Here is a 17,595-nt window from a genome sequence, read left to right as displayed (position 1 = left end):
GAACTGTAGTATTCTCTATAAGCTTCGCCGGGCTTACAGCAGTTACGCCGACATGGGTCTTATGTTGACTTCATACGTTTTGCTGATGGAGGAATATCACAAGAGGCCGTCCCCATCCCCACTCCCACGGGCATTGTTTCAGGCAGTGATATGCAACTGTGCAGAACCTTCTGTAAGCTTTATGGCTTCCTTACATGAAGAACTCAACACCAAGGAAGCTTTCATAACCACATTAATGAGGAGCAAGTGTTCGAAATAAGCGGCGTAAATCGTGGAGGTCCCTTTTCACTATTTAGACTGACAACTTCCCCATATTGAAAAAGGTGTTCTTTATGCAGATCGTCTCTTGCCAGCCCTTTTGATTTATACCTGTTTTGCATACCTACTTTCATGTATCTTGTATTAACTAATAAAATGAAGGATATACAAAATGCATGCATATTTTATACTTTCACCGTTATCAAAACAATCTAGTATACGGAATGAGCTAAACATTCCGATGAATTTATTGTTAATGCGTTTTATCATCTATTTTATCAAATGCTTGTTTAATATTAAGTTATCTGATATGAGAATTATGATAACGAACAATATTAGTATTACCTTTTTCATATCTTTGCAACATTTTAATGATAAGGCACGGTGTTATGTTCAATTCAAAATAGGATCCCAATAATACTTCAGTTTAATAGGTTTACTGCTTGAAATAAAAATGTTTACTAAAAGAAATGTGCGTATGATATTGAGTTAACAATTCGCTAAGACACCACATGTATCCAGGTTGATAAGAGCGATGTAAAGCGCTATGATTGGGAGGGAACTTTCTTAGTCAGAACTTAAGGTGCAATATTAGACTTAAGGCTTCAAACATAACCGGACAAACCCGGAACACGCATATTGTCACAGTACAACATATAAAAAGGAAACCAGATTCTATGTTTGCTTCAAAACACTATAAAGATTTAAAACGATCTAATGGACTCTCTTGTCCACTAGAATATTTACAACACTACAAATGTAACTGCAAATACTAACAAATCGATTGCTGAAGTTTACTGCTACAGCTGAATGACAGCTTCATAGATATGCATTACGCATCAGTAATGCACAGAAGATGAAATATGGCTGCTTTTTCAATTGATGATAAAAGTCGTATATTTTAATTTTATCCTGGTGAAACCTACTGATAATGTATATCCTTATGTCAAACGAGTGTTATATGAAAAAAACCGATGCGTAGGCATTGTATAAAGACAAACTCTCAAAAGTTTATGTATCTTGTCAGACTGAAAACCTAACTGCGTTAACATTACGCCACTCAAATGGCAATCGGATCTATATTTACATAATTCTTACCATAACTGTTCTCAAAAGTGGCATTTTAATTAAAAGAATAACTTATCATTTGTTCACAATCTTAATGCAAATAGTTCTTTTAAGTCTAGTATAGTAAGAATTTTGTCCTTTTGTATTTCGTTTAAGATTCATATTTGGCAACATGTTTACATTAGAGAACATTAAGTCAATGGGTCATGTAAAAGTGATTATTTTTTAGATAAAAGTTACCACTCTTCAGAATTTATCCAGTTTATACGTTGCAAATGGTTCAATATATGAAAATATTGAGACAACACAAAACAAAAACATGTTCCTTACATACGAAATAAAGATAAATGGGTATAATAGTAGGACTGCATTAACAATTATATCACAAGGGAGGATTGATTAAGTAAATACATATAAAACCGATGTCAGATTTCAGTTAAGAATGACAAACAAAAAAGTTGTAACAGACAGGGTAAAAACGAGTACAGATGAGACAAAATATTCTGTACCCAGACATTACATGTAAAAGCCTGCAATATAATGGCTTTCTAAACAGAAGCAATACACTTATAAGAAGGATGATACAAATACATTTTGTTTGGGGGTTGGGGGTTGGGGGTTGGGGGTGGTTAGCTGTCACTTTGAGTGATGTCGCAACAAGTAGGTTATAGTCCCTCTCATTGAAAAAGACGGGACTGAAACCTATAAAAAGTGCTTTTGTCTAGTACTGACAGGCGTTTAAAAGACAAGGATTCAATGATTGATTTTTTTTTTTGTTATTTTATATAGGATTTAGGATAAAATTGTAAAAAAATGTCATATCAAGTTCATTGAATGGTCATTATACAAATCGAAATGTTAGTATTGCCTAATTTTCATTGCTTTTAAGAACAGCATGTCGCATTCCTTTCTACGTAACTTGATCCAGGATGATTTTACAAATCATGTAGGGTGCATAGATCACGAACACACGCTTTAGTATTATACATTTAATGTATTGAAAATGAATCAGATTTCAATTAAATAGTGCACTTTTTGTCCATTCAATAAAAAGTTTGACTCAATAGATTATCGCATATGACTGTGTCAGTGCACGCGATCAATTCAAATATTAATCATTCACAGTAAACGCTATGCGGAATTATTGTTTATAAAGCTGAAGTGTTTATAGTTGGAGATATATCATTTTTATGTGAGTAAAGATTTGTTCAGAATTTGTTTTATCTTTAGTATGCATCCGAAGATAATTAACTAAATATTTAAGCATTTCTGTCTAACAGCATAATAACGAACCATCTAAAACATCTGTCTATGGACTGAAACATAAAGGGCAGAAGTAACCAAATGTTAAAAAGTGTTTATATATATATCAGACAAGAACAGTTCAACGGTGATAAGAAAGGGTTGACGGTGTTAATTTGTAAGAACAATTAATGTTATTAATTCGAAATTTTAACATCATTAACAGATTTGTGTTCTATATCCGAAATTTTAACATCATTAATACTGATGTGTGTTCTATATTCGACATTTTAACATCATTAACACTGATTTGTGTTCTATATTCGACATTTTAACATCAATAACACTGATTTGTGTTCTCTTAGGGCTTAGTACAGCTTCTAGATTTTCTAGGCAGATATTTTTGAAATTTAATTTTCATACCCTAGTTTCCCAACCGAGATAGAGTTGTTTTAACAGAATTTGAAAAGCATACATCACTTAAGGGATGATATAGGGCATGTTGTATTATATGTGTTAATGATTTGAAAAGCATACACCACTTAAGGGATGATATAGGGCATGTTGTATTATAAAGTTTCAAAGTTTCAAAGTTTATTTATTAAATCCAGAAGGTCATTAGACCCATGTGGCACAGATTAGCAATATGTTATATGTGTTAATGATTTGAAATGCATACACCACTTAAGGGATGATATAGGGCATGTTGTATTATATGTTAATGATTTGAAAAGCATACACCACTTAAGGGATGATATAGGGCATGTTGTATTATATGTGTTAATGATTTGAAATGCATACACCACTTAAGGGATGATATAGGGCATGTTGTATTATATGTGTTAATGATTTGAAAAGCATACACCACTTAAGGGATGATATAGGGCATGTTGTATTATATGTGTTAATGATTTGAAAAGCATACACCACTTAAGGGATGATATAGGGCATGTTGTATTATATGTGTTAATGATTTGAAAAGCATACACCACTTAAGGGATGATATAGGGCATGTTGTATTATATGTGTTAATGATTTGAAAAGCATACACACTTAAGGATGATATAGGGCATGTTGTATTATATTGTTAATGATTTGAAAAGCATACACCACTTAAGGGATGATAAGGGCATGTTGTTTTATATGTGTTAATGATTTGAAATGCATACACCACTTAAGGATGATATAGGGCATGTTGTATATATGTGTTAATGATTTGAAAAGCATACACCACTTAAGTGATGATATAAGGCATGTTGTATTATATTTGTTAATGATTTGCATCAGCAACTACATACTTTGCTGAAGCGTATTACAAATGCGTCCTTGGAGAATTATTATTACTTTCTTTTACATATCTTGGTTGCGAAACAAGGATTGATTAGACAAAAATGAATACAGAAACTGCATGCAGTTTTAAAACCTGCCATTTGTTTCAGATTGTATCCAATATCTATTAAAAGAAAATGTAAAACTTGAATATTACATTGAAACAAAAAAAAAAAGATATTCAGCTTTTGTAGAATTTATTATCATCTCTGTCAGTTACAAAACTTTATAAAAGTCAATAAATCATACGTTTCTAATAGGGATCTTACTCCATGTAATAGATCGTTTTGTTCGTTGAATAAATCCTTTACATAATAATATATGAAAAGCAAAATGCTTCGGCCACCTTTAAACAATTAATAACTGACAGTAGATGTATTTGTTTTTGAAATGCACTGCATTGTGTTTTTGTTAGTTATGAAATATAACAAGTGCCTGTTTAATGCTGCTAAAGATATCCAGGGCCCCCTTTTAATTAAAAGATATTATCTTCACAAATTTACTTCAGTGTAGAAATTTCTTATCAAATATAAAATTATTTAATTTAAATAATACATTTAAGTAAATCATCCGTGGTGAACTAAATTTAAAATTAAATTTCTTGCCGAAACAGACGTTTGTTAAAAATCTTCCAGAGTTTTAAAAGATGGATCACATTTATTGTGCTTAGCTATATGTGTTGAGTGTGTGCTGTTGTAAGTCACAGACCAATGCATGGTACTGTTAATACACATCAACGTGTAAGTGTTGTATTTATTTACACTATTTGTAGAAATTGTTGATAAATTTGCCTATGAAATATTTATATATGAAAATACCTTTAAAACACAATAAGACTGTCTTTAACAAATTATCAGTATATAGTATACATTTAATACATTTTAAAACATCGCATATAATAGGGTTATTAGAACAGTAGCTCGATCTGGGATGCTGTATTCGGCTCGACTGGATTTTTGCCAGATCGGATCTCACGAGGCGCGTAAGCGCCGAGTGTGATCCGACCTTGCAAATTCCACGGGAGTCGAATACAAAATCTCAGAACTAACAACTGTTATAATGACCCTCTATTATATACCTTCACCTTTTTGTTTGTTGTTTTGTTATTGAACGAAATATTCAATGTTTATCGATATTAAAATGAAACTAAGTGAAGTTTTTATGTGCGCTATTTATAGAACTGTGTCAGGTCATGCATATTAATGAAAGTAGTCCGGCAGCATACAATACGGAAGGTACAGTACGGAATTTAAAAGGTACAATACGGATTTTTTTCTGCCTGTTAATATTTAATTGTGAAATACAAGCCGATTTTTTTACAGAATTTATTTAGGTATATAATAAATATGTATATACTGTACATATTGAGTGCATAAATTGACGGGTAATGACAAATTGCTTTCAGACGAAGATAGATTAGACACAGTTTTGGTATTAAGTACATGTACATAACATGGACGTGAAAACATGGTGAAATTAACTGTTACCAATTACAACATTCATGAGTAGTGAGCCGCGTTATCAGTCACGTCCGTTCCAAGGGGAATATTCCTTCCAGTGTGGTCCTTGTAAAGAATGACTCGGCATAAGGGGCCGCAAGACGTGACTAGATCATCATAATTACTGAACTGCCAGGAAATAAAACATTACTGAAATATTGCAGACAGTGAAGTAGAATAAATATAGATGCAGTACACAGATCGCATTTGGTATTATTGATAATACTGTGCGCAAATTTCTCCAAAAATCTATTAGATATTGGTTTAAGTTTAGAAACTACTTGGCTACAAATACAAACTAGCTTCGTATATAAGCTGCAAATAAAAATATATCATTGTATCAGTCATTGTTAAAACAAATACAGTTTGTGTGGCATTACGTATTGATACAATGCTTACTCATACATTTAATGATATATACATATATAGATATATATATTCTTAACACAAAATTACATATTTACTAAATATAAATCTGACAGTGTAATAAAACATTCAAAACTAAGATGAAATCACAGACTAGTAGCACGCAAACATAATAGCCTTAACACTGTGCAGTATATAACTATTCTGTTTGCTAATTGTTGATGTCCACACGCGTTCTGCTTCACTTCCACTCAGATTTTCTATCGGTTTCATGCTTGACCGCACGAGCGGGTACAAAAATACTGGCATTTCGTGAATGTGCCGCGGTTTGAAGAATGTTGTAGTTATGATATAGAGTAAATAAAAGTTTAGCAATTTGAATCAAATATATTGTTCTATAGTGAGATATAAACGTTTTTTTTAAGTCTTGCTGATTTTTTTGATTTTTTCTGGTGTTCTTTCTTCTTTATTTTATTCCGGTGTACCGGCATTCTCTCCCATAAACTGAGAGAGAAAGTCACCGAATCCTCTGGATTTGTTGACAATTCATCTTAATAGCTCTAAACGTCGTTTTTAAACATAACATGAAATGAAAGAAAAGCAGTAAAATACCCTATTCTGCGTAAATACTACATTATTATTTTCGTATCTATGAAAAGGCATAGGCGCCTAATCAAACAGCTTTCAAGCTACCGCTGTGTAAAATATATTAAACATTTCAGCAAGTTTTCCTGATCAATTCGAACCAAGACGCCGCGTGAGGCCTTTGTTGAAGGCATACTTGAGTTTACCCTACTGAAACTTAGAATCTGGCTGTTTTGTTTCTCAGTTCTGTCTTTAGAAGAATAGTACCACTTTTAAATCACATATGCTCCCCAATGATAATAAGCCCATATACTAAGTGATTTTTATGCGCAAATCAAGACAAAACATTTTTCATGTTATTTTAAATACAAAAATAATTTGCTATGCAAGATTCACTCCATATTTACTCGCTAAAAATATTGTTACAGGTCTAATTTGTTGTCAATATACACGAACTCCAGTCATAGAAACACGTTTAATGTCCTGTAGAAATCTGACTTTCAAAATATCATTTTCGCACATCATATTAAGCCTACAGTCTTTAGGACTAAGATTTCTTTAACTTTCGAAAAAAAAAAAATAGTTAGTCTCAAGGTAACTGTGACCTCCGTCTTTGACACTTCAAAATAATCTGTTTCTTCTTAGGCATTCAACTTTTGAAGGTCGGTGGTTGATTCAGTTGTTGATTGGAAATGACCCGATTTACAGAAACAACGTATCGATTGTTTTTATCTGTATGAATGGAATTAGACAAAATGGTCAAAAGCAATAAGGCAGTCTGTTTGCATTATCTCTCTTTGACCTATACTTGTAGTTTTAAAAAGGATAATATGGAAGCAAAAGTGTTTATTGTGTGGTGGCTGTGGAATAAATCTGTCTTGCCAAAACATGAGCAGTCGTGTTAATATCTGTCCACTCTATGAAAACATCATTCAATATACGTTAAGAAAAGACCAGAAAAACAACTAACACTATGCATAAAGAATAAACACATTTTTTTATTAAAGGCCTAGATTCACTACTATATAAGTGTCCCCCCCCCCCCCCCCCCAAATCCAATATACAACTCCCATCTTATCTGCTGCTTATCAGCGATTATGTAATAGCAACTGATTAGAGGGCAATTAGCACAGCAGGGACCCCAACTAGACCATGAAGATGTGTGCAGTGAAGTTGAAAGAAATTAATTTTTCTTCAATAAATGTGGAATGATAACAATAATAATTATTATTTTGATATTATGTAGATGTTAATAACTATAACAATAATAGAAATAATCATAATCATAATTATTATATTATCATTAGTATATTATTATCATTATTATTATTATTATATTACATATAGGATGATAAAAGGTACAGTAATAATATTGAAAATAATAATGATATTAAACACAAGTATAGTGAAAACTTCCTGAGTTCTTTGTGCTGACAAACAATATTTTTCGATTTGGAAATTGATTTTCATGTATTCATGCAGTCAACATTATTTGAATATAAAATTATTGTGTTCCATCTATACTCAATTTTCATTTTCAGTATGTTGCCAAAAGGGACTTTTTTCATGCTTTGCTTTGTAACTTTGAAATTCACATCCGTTTTCAATTTAGAAAAATGTTATTTATACAGTATTCTGCAAGCTTTAGATGAGTGAAAGCCACATTTTTCAGAAATATCACAATTCTCCAGACAGAATTTGAAAAAAATAAAAATCTGCATGTTTTTTTAAGTAAGTTTCTCATTATTTCATTATTGTGAAAATAAGTTTTTATTAATTTAATATTGTGTTTGATCAGCAAATATTTTTCTTTACATAGAAATGCCAAAAAAAAAACCCAGTATAACTTTAAAAGTTATCAGTTATTCATTAATTAAAAATAAATTACATCGTTTCCCCTTCTCACTAATAGATACACTTGTAAGGTAGACTGACTCTCCAATAAACAATGACCCTTGTTTATTGGAACCATACTGTGATGGTCATTAGCCCCCAACTGTGCTGGTGAAGACAAGAATCCCTTGGCCCACTGCCAAAATCTAGGCCTTTAAGCAAATGGCATTTTTTGTTTCAGTAACAATTGTACGACTGTAATTATAGAAGTTATCATTGCGGCATATATTGGCACTTAAATGTCTCCAGGCATAAAATGTCTGGCCATAAAACCTGTAGGTAAGACAATAATCTTCAGTTAAGTGTATACTTTATGAATTGTAGAAATTCATATTTGCAATTCCAACCAGGTACGAATAACAATGTATACACAAACAGCGCATTATCTTGCGCATTGTATCAAACCATATTTATAGCATCTGGCAACTGTATCGAACAAATTTCAGAGTAAAAGGCGATAAATGATTGTAATCTAATCATTTGAAAAGAAGAATAAGATTAGTTATTTATAAGAATTGATACTCGTAAACAGTACATTTTTCCTAATGTCAAGAAACAGTTTTTTTTTGTGTGTGTGTTTTTTTGTTGTTTTTTTTTTTGAGAGATAGTCTTACACCAGAGTTGTTTTATTCTGTAATCCATTAAAAACAATGCAAAAAAGTAGGAATATCACAGTATAGTCGTGCTTAAGTATACCGTTTTATATGCGATGTGTTTCAGTGATTAAGAAATTCTTTACGTACTTCACTATGTAGTACTGGTATTGTGAATTGTTCGTAAAACATTTAGGAAAATTTCTATCTTAACTTGCATGCGTAGCTTACCTAAATAAAAGAACAGTACGAAAAGTTGTAACAGAACGACGTCTGTAGGTCTTTCAGCACTTCTTTGATATATCTCTTTCGTATTAGTCTCCCTTTGCAGTAAAAAAACCTCTGCCACAACAAACAGTTTTATCAAACTTTTCATAAATCGTGTGTTCGTGTGTTTGATTTTTTGTTTTCATTTTTCAACCATGGATGCAGACATAGAACTGATGCTGTGCATGTTGTGTATAAAGAGAATATACACACTAGTATATGTCCTAGTTCTATTTAAAATTCTTGCGTTCAGCATTAAAACTTTCTCATTAATATCACCAACAATAAGGTATGGAGAGTAATTGATATAAGTTTTATAAATTGTTTCACATCTTTGTTGAAGATAAAACACTGCAACTGTTTCTGACGATCGACAATATAATTGAGGTTTAAATAATTTTGTGGATATCATCCAATATGCACATTTAACAGTAGATGATTAAAGATGTCGGTGTAATAGGTTTTGCACGACAAATATGGTAATATTTAATAATGCAATAACGTACCATATCTAACTTTCCGTCTTCGTGCTTCCTCGTCATTTGTACTCGGCCATTGTCCAATTATTGACTGGACCGCAGTGAATACACAGTAGGTTTTCTCTATAAATAGAAATCATAACCATTAATGATAGTAACTGTCACAGTATCACATGTTTATGTGGGGTATTTGATAATATGTTTAGGCTACACGTCATTAGTACTGCCTATAAAAGATATTAACGGCCCATCATATTGTCTTTGCCAGCGATTTTTATAAGGGTCTGAGAGTACAAAGATAAAAGAATGTTCCATTAAGACAAACTTACATCACAAGTTGAAGGAGGAACAGAAAGAGAAATGTCTGTAAGTTGGATTATTACGTGACTCCGTCCATAGTTAGTCTACTTTCAGCATATGTTAGTCAAAACTTGAAAAAAAAACTGAAAATTAATTACATATAGCATATAATAATACAATTAATGAATTTTTCGTAATTTCAAAATATGAATTTTTGTCTAATATATCAATAAATAAATAATTTACAGAAGTACAATCTCCGTATTAAATAAAAACATATATTCACATTCAATATAAATGAAATAAATAAGAACTCATGATTAATCGCAGCGCGTCAGTAAATGTTCGTTTCCGGTAGTGTAGCACGTGTACATGTCAGACATAACCATATGGATTAAAAGATAATCTACATCATAAAAACGTCGAAAAATGTGTTAGTCTAAGACATAAATTGCAAAAGTAACCCAAAATAATTACTGAACAGCAAGATTGCTCCGAGTTCGGCAGGTTATGGGTTCGCGCTCTAGCGAATGGTGATTCCAGAGACATCAAAACTGGTACCAGTAACACCCTTCGTTAAATGGGAAAATCGCTTCTCTTCTCCGATACCTACGTGGTAAAGAATACCATCGTGAATGATGTGTTGAGAGTGATTAATGTATTTTTGAGCTTGTTTGAATAATTAAGATTGTTTTTAAGTTCCCAAAGCCGAGAAAAGGTACATAGGTGTAAATGATATTTTCATAAACTATTTCAAAATGACTGGCATATGGAAAGGTGCTGTTTTGGTCTTCCACTAAGACCACGCCTGCCTTGATATTATTTTCCGAAGCGGACTCTTAAGCTATTTAATTGATAAGCTTAAACATGTCTCGAAGTTCCGATTTTGAAATTAGGTAACTGGGTATTAGCTAAACTAAAATTTACAGACATAAACTACATTCTTACGCAAATGTATATTTTACTGTATTTCATTTCAAATTAAAATAGATAATTTCTCTGACATACAGGCGAAGCTATTTTGTTAAATGTAAATATGTATTTTATACAAAGATAACACATTTTGACGAAAATGAAAGGAATTAACACATTGATTTACTTAAATGTAGAGTGACAAATGGTTATGAAAATATTTACCACATTTATAACAACAAAAGCAAATCGATACAAAAGTGCATTTCAAACCCAAAGCAACCGATTTATAGTCCAGTGTAATGGATTAAACTGACTTAAGCATTATATCTACCCGAATTAAAAGGAAAAATAAATTTAAATATAATGTTACACAATAATTGTGATAATATTGTTTTGCAGTGGCACCTTCGCTAACGAAGCCGTCCAATATATCCAGTCAATATTTGGAAATGGCCATTAACGTGGACCGGAGTTCACACTTATGGACATTCATGAATGTTAAAATTTGCACTGATTTCGGCCTTAATGCTGTATTAACGCACTTGACCGTTGATTGTGAGCTGAAAGTGTAACATTCTTTAATGGTAGCGAAAATACCAGTAGTTGGCAGATGGCAAGGAAATAAAAAATGTACACATAGCAAAGAAGAAAAATGAATACATTATGATGCTTGGGCATTTGCCATTAATTGAAAAATAGATATTATTTCGTTTACATTTTAAGTGAGTGTAAGAATAACAAGCTTTCTTTTTTGACTGGATAGAATACTGAATAATGATAAGAAAAAAATTATAAAGAATAGTTTAAATAAAGGTATGAGTTGTCGTTTCGAACTTAGCTGCTTGAAAGCCAGAACACTATATATGGCGTGAACTAATTAGATTTCTTATGATATCATATCGATAAATTTTCATAACGATTTTGTTCTATTCAGATTTCTGTAGAATTAAGCATTCTTCTGCAGAATGTTTACAACTTTCTATTATTAAGTATTAAAGATATAATTTAGGACAGCTGCCAGCGCGCTTAATTTGACTGTTCATGTAAACAAACAATTAAATATTTCGGACAATATGTAGCTCCTAAATAAGTGCACACGCGCTTTATTGCCGCTAATTTACATACATTATCGGGTGATCTGATATAAAAAGATCAAAGATAATCCGAATTTAAGAGCTTTATCGAAACCTTACTGTAATAAAAGCGAATTATACAATACAATATACAATAAAAGCGAATTATACTAATCTATTGTCTGCCTTATTCAAATTGAAAATTTAATCTCTCCAACGGAAGTGTACAAAATCAGGAGTACGGCGCCATTTATTTATAGTATTTTAGTGGCGGGTTATATTAAATGTCATTTCTAAACATCTGTATGTTTTAAACCCAAAATCATAGCACAATAGCTTAAGGCTTAGCATTTTATTTGCTGTTTTTATTACAATCAGTTATAATTAGAGTTGTTTACAAAAAACTAGTGATATTTTAAGGGTGGGCTATATTAGCAAATATATGACCACACTGAGAAATAATGAAAAACTTTATTTATGTATTTACGGGTAGCACTTTTATGTTCCGAAAAGTAGAGCAGTTATTTGATTCTCATCCCAAATCGTTTATTGCGTACGCGCATGTCGGCGAAATCCGTAACTGATGATGCCTTTGCATGCATTTATTGTTTGGTGTAAATTTATTGTTAACTGCAAATCGTACCATGAATAATTTGAATGAAAACATAGCATTTAAGAAACTTAAGATGTTCAAGACCTCAATTATTTACAGTTAAATTACAATAGAATTTAAACGTTAATAATACTATTTTAATACCAAATACCTCTCGTTATTATGTAGTGTTATTCATGTGTGAATGTATTTAAACTGTTGGCACATTTTTGCGGACACATTAGATCGCTTAATACGGGATTAAGTAGCAATGTACAAGATCTTTAAAAACGGAAACAATATTGAAAAATTTAAAAAGTTAGTTCGACCTTTTTGTCCCAGTCATTGAACCATCAAAAACAAGTGCTGTGATAATTTGATATTTCAGGTTTTTTACGATCTTTAGCCATAACTTTAACAAAGAAAATGTAAACCCAGTACAGTGGATGCAGATATATATTTTCTCACTCATGCCTACTAGAATACTTAGTATATTTATTATATGAAGTATGATTTTTATTTTGTCGGGCAGGCGGTCGAATGTCACACAAGTAGTATATTTCATAAATATTCAGTGCTATTTATTTCTTCCTTTTTTAGTAGTGTTTTCCGCATTTATGGTAGCTGATTTCTAACATGACGAGTTGTCGTGTCAGAGACATGACAACACGACAGAATGACAGCACTACATATACATAAAAAGCCGTTCTATCGTGCTGCCGTGTTACCTGGGTGAAGACACGTCGATACGACTGTTGGACAAATTAAGGGCACCAGAACGATCGTTTTACCCACAAACACGAAAGCTGGTCAGAAAAAAAACAGAAAAAAGTGTGTCGAGTTGGCAAGTTTTATTTTTGTGTATGATCTGGCGAGCTGTCCTATCGCCGTGTCTTCTCCCCGCTATCACAACACGATGAATTTAAAAAGTGCTGTTCTGTTGTTCTGTCATGTTAACGGAGAGAAACAGCTCAATTGATAAAGGACTACAGAACGATAACGACCTTTCATACCCGCCAATACAACAGAGCGATATACTTTTAAGTTTTCGTACCGGCGGGTTGGTAATGTTCTTCTTGCGCCCTTTATCTATCTAGCTGTCGTAGTATGATGTCTTCGCACCGCAGGTACGACAGAAAGACAAAATATGCATTTGTTGTGCTGACGTGATGCCGTGTTTCCGGGTATTCAACCCGCCAACACGACAACTTGACATGGAAGAAATCAGCCTTCATACCCCAGCCGATTTTTTTTTCCAGAGTGCACTTCTTATTGTATTTTTTTAATATACTATTAATTTTTGATACATTCTACATTCCGACATGAATACATTGGACATTAGCAAAGAGTGATTAGCAAAGGCGCAGGCTGTACTATTCTATTCCGTTCCATTCTTCGCAGTATTTGATTCAGTTCCGTTATAATGTAGTTCAAAGTTCATTCTTTAAAGGTCCAATACTAAGGAAAGTGAACATTTTAATTTCTTTTAAAAACCACAGAAACTATTTCATTTTATTGGAAAATTAAAGTTGGTAATTATGTAGAAATTCGAAATAAATCACAGTATATGTACAATTATTTTTATATGAAGTATGAAGAAAGTTAAAAAGACCTGGGGGTCATTCTGTCGATTCATTGAAATTTCAACATAATACACATACATTTCTTTGAGTTCCAAAGACCTTCTGTAAATTTTGACCTGCCAATCTTCATTATTTAGTGTCTTGCAGAAGTCTATGCACTGGCTATGAAAAAAATTGCCAACTCACTTTCCCTTAGTAATGGACCTTTAAGATATATATATATATATATATATATATATATATATATATATATATATATATATATATATATATTCATTGTATTCCATTCCATGCTCAGTATGTGATTCAGTTATAATAATTTGACCCGATATTCTATATACTTTTTCCTATTCTGTTTTGTTGTGTAACCCTTTATTTTGGAAACTTTATGATAGTTTAGTTTACACAAATTTATTTAAGCTCAGTTTTGAAGAAAGCTTGAAACTTAACTGAGTCATTTTCGGGTCCGCTTTAGAGAACCCGCAACCGGCAACTTTGCCTTTTAGAATCCCGTCAGAGCAAAATCAGACTCGCGCAGACTTCCGGTTGCACAATAATGTCGACTGACATTGAGTTAATCTATTGTTGTGACAACTTGTGGCATAAAATAGGTTAAAACCAAATTAAAACACAATATTTAACACTCCTAATACCAGTTACTATAAAAAGTCAATCAGATTTAATCAAAGCAGTTGATCGGCGGCAGTGTCCGGGCACCCTATTGTTAATCATAAAGCAGAAATATTTGAAACAGCATGGCGCATATCGGATTAAGTGTAAAGAGCCAAACGTTAATAATAGTTCTGACTGTGTGATCGTTAAACTGGATGTTAATATAATACGTGATAATTACGGGGGAAATAGTAACTTTACAAGGTAGGGAATATGATATTATTTGTAAATAATTTACACTTATTTCTATATATTAATAAATAATATCTTGGATATTTATTAAAATGGGAACGTTCGTTGACGTAAGTGTCAGACAACAAGTTATCAGGGTGTTCTGCTACCAGGTGCGCGGGAATCACTGGTGCAGGAATCAGTAAACACCTCAACCTCTAGAAACGCTTGTCGGTGATTTGTAAAAGAAACGAATGAAACTGTTGATTTAAATGAATTTTGTTGTCATGTTCAAGAATCCCAGTGGCTGGTAATCCCAGAAGAATATTTTTCTGTACCAGGGTTACAATGCGGCATGTTGGAAAAATTTATATAAGTCCCAGTTATATGTGTAATTATCATATAAATTAAAACACACGTCATATGTTATGAAAACAAATATCGCAGATAGTATAATTAACGCAATATTGAGGTTCTGGTACTTTTATATATCACACTTTATTAGTAATAAATGTATGAGTCATGCAAATATTTAAATCTTCATCACGGACGATTCAAATGTTCATTACCAAGGTCCAGTTTTTTTCTCTTCACATAAATATAGAACTTGCTTCCAACAAACAAACTTGAGTTTATTTGATCATGACCTACAATATATCGTGTTGCATGTTTCCATTTATATATACACTGCTTAAGTTCGAAAAAATATCAAATATATTTTTAATGCTAAATTACAATATACTACAGAAAAGCGTATGATCTGCTACAAAAATGTTATTTTACCTGTGACGTAGAGCTTTTCAACTATAATTACTACCTCAATATGCAGAATTGGTTTAAACACCCACATTGTAATATATGTTGCAAAACTTTAACGACACAGTATATATTTGATTTAAATAGAAGAAATACAGCAGCTCTAGATAACATACTCATAAATGATACCAGTATATGATTTTATGCCCCGCAATTGAAAATGCGAAGCCAGTTTCCTGTGCCACTTTAGGTATATTTGTGTACACAGAATCGTATCTGACAATTTCCCCTGTTTAACCATTACAAGAGTATACGCGTCGCATTTAAAGCCTTCTTCCCTACCTTAAGGTTAAGGTTAGTGGCCAAGGTATTTCCAGCAATCAAAATAAATATTTATATAACTTAGTACAAACATTCATTGAGCAATCATCGCGCGGCAACCCTACTGCGGTCGCACCATTGCCGTGCGGCGCCCATGATATGGGCAAAACATTTTTCATATGGTTATATATATATTATATTGGTATGATTTCCGTGGGAAGCTTGCAGAGACTGCTCGGCAACTGCACTGAAATTGCACGATTTCTGTATAATCCCCGCGCAGTTTCCGTACGGATTTCTCCCGGCCTTATGGCACGATGCTCGTATATAATGTGAACACATACGCCGTAGCCTGTAGCCACCTACGATGCTCCAAAAATCGCAAGGAAAATCGTAGACTAATTTATTGCACGGCGCCAGGGTCAAATTTGAACTAGGCATTATCGTAGTGCCATTACGGAACTCGCACATAAATTTTGTGCATAACATAGCGGGGGTATACGTGTGCTATGAACACATTTCTAAATTCAAATATTTTTCAGAAGGTTATGGACCGTAATGGACCGGTAAATTATGCTCCGTGCGATTTCGCCAGTCTTCAGTCATAACAGAGAATTATGTTTTCATATCAACTGGAGAATATCGATTTTTTGTTTTTGTTTTGTTTTTGTTTTTTTTTTTTCATAAGGGAGAATATCGAAATCGCCTACGGAGAATGGCATTACGTAAACGGAAAAATGCAAGTTCTCAGTACGGATCCATTACCATATTCTATAAGCAAATACGCCGGGTATTGTACTAACTTGCCTGTCGAACACCGACATGTCATTGTGTTGATATAATGTTGCTGCCATTTGGCAGAATAATGCCGTCGCGTGAACCGAGACAAGTGTGAATACGGGCAGTCTGAATTCCGTGGTGTCTGTATCTCGGCTTCGTAATTAACTATTCATGGCTTCACAGTTTTATTCGAGACAATAGAGTGTCTACAATTATGATTTTATTCACATTTGATATGCCCGCTGTTTCAACGAGACCAGCTAACATAATTGAACGATGAAATCTGATCATACGTACCCAAGCTGAATAAATGGAGTCACGCAATGCTTGTGTCTGCCTGGAGTACTTTTCTCGTCTTCCGAAAGGTCGGTTGTATTTGTGTGGTTTTAGGAATAAAGCATTGAGTGTCTGCCATATTGTAAATTATTGTAGTAAACAATATATTTCTGGTGATCGTTTGTATTGAACCTGATTGCTGTTATGGTATTGGTGTTAATTATTGTAATATTTTATTTGATTTTGCGTGTACGGAAAAGTATAGTTTTTCTCCTATGGCGGGTGGTGAGTTCGGTATCAGATTATACTAGTGGGCTGTATTTGAAGCAAATAAGGCTGCAAGAATGTAAAGTAATAGCAATGTGGTGTGTACAAGTGCAAAATGAATATTACTTAGTACATTTCACACAATATTACGTGAATAGAACACCTTTGTAATGAATGTAAGTGTCTGTGGTTTAGATTTAAAATTGAACAGATTAATTATGTAACAGTGTAATTAAAGATTGATTTGCAAGATCTGAGGATTTTGTACCTTAAGGTACTAGTGTTGTTACTCTGTATCCACGTCAGGAGT

General features: G+C 32.8%; 1 protein-coding gene across 5 annotated transcripts in view; it reads left to right on the top strand.

The window, feature by feature from the left end:
- Nucleotides 1-2,421: 2,421 nt before the first annotated feature.
- Nucleotides 2,422-17,595, top strand: part of LOC123566305 (roundabout homolog 2-like) — a 306,048-nt gene continuing 290,874 nt past the window's right edge. For 4 of the 5 annotated variants that reach the window (XM_053550016.1, XM_053550017.1, XM_053550015.1 and 1 more), the window contains exon 1: nucleotides 2,422-2,518. The gene's annotated coding sequence lies outside the window, so the exon portion shown is untranslated. Of the gene's footprint in view, nucleotides 2,519-14,775; nucleotides 14,919-17,595 lie in introns of those variants that run through there. The other variant, XM_045360265.2, reaches the window with a different exon arrangement.

This window comes from Mercenaria mercenaria, chromosome 8 (assembly GCF_021730395.1).
Source record: "Mercenaria mercenaria strain notata chromosome 8, MADL_Memer_1, whole genome shotgun sequence".
NCBI classification, from domain to species: domain Eukaryota; kingdom Metazoa; phylum Mollusca; class Bivalvia; order Venerida; family Veneridae; genus Mercenaria; species Mercenaria mercenaria.
This window is presented reverse-complemented; position numbering and strand designations above follow the sequence as displayed.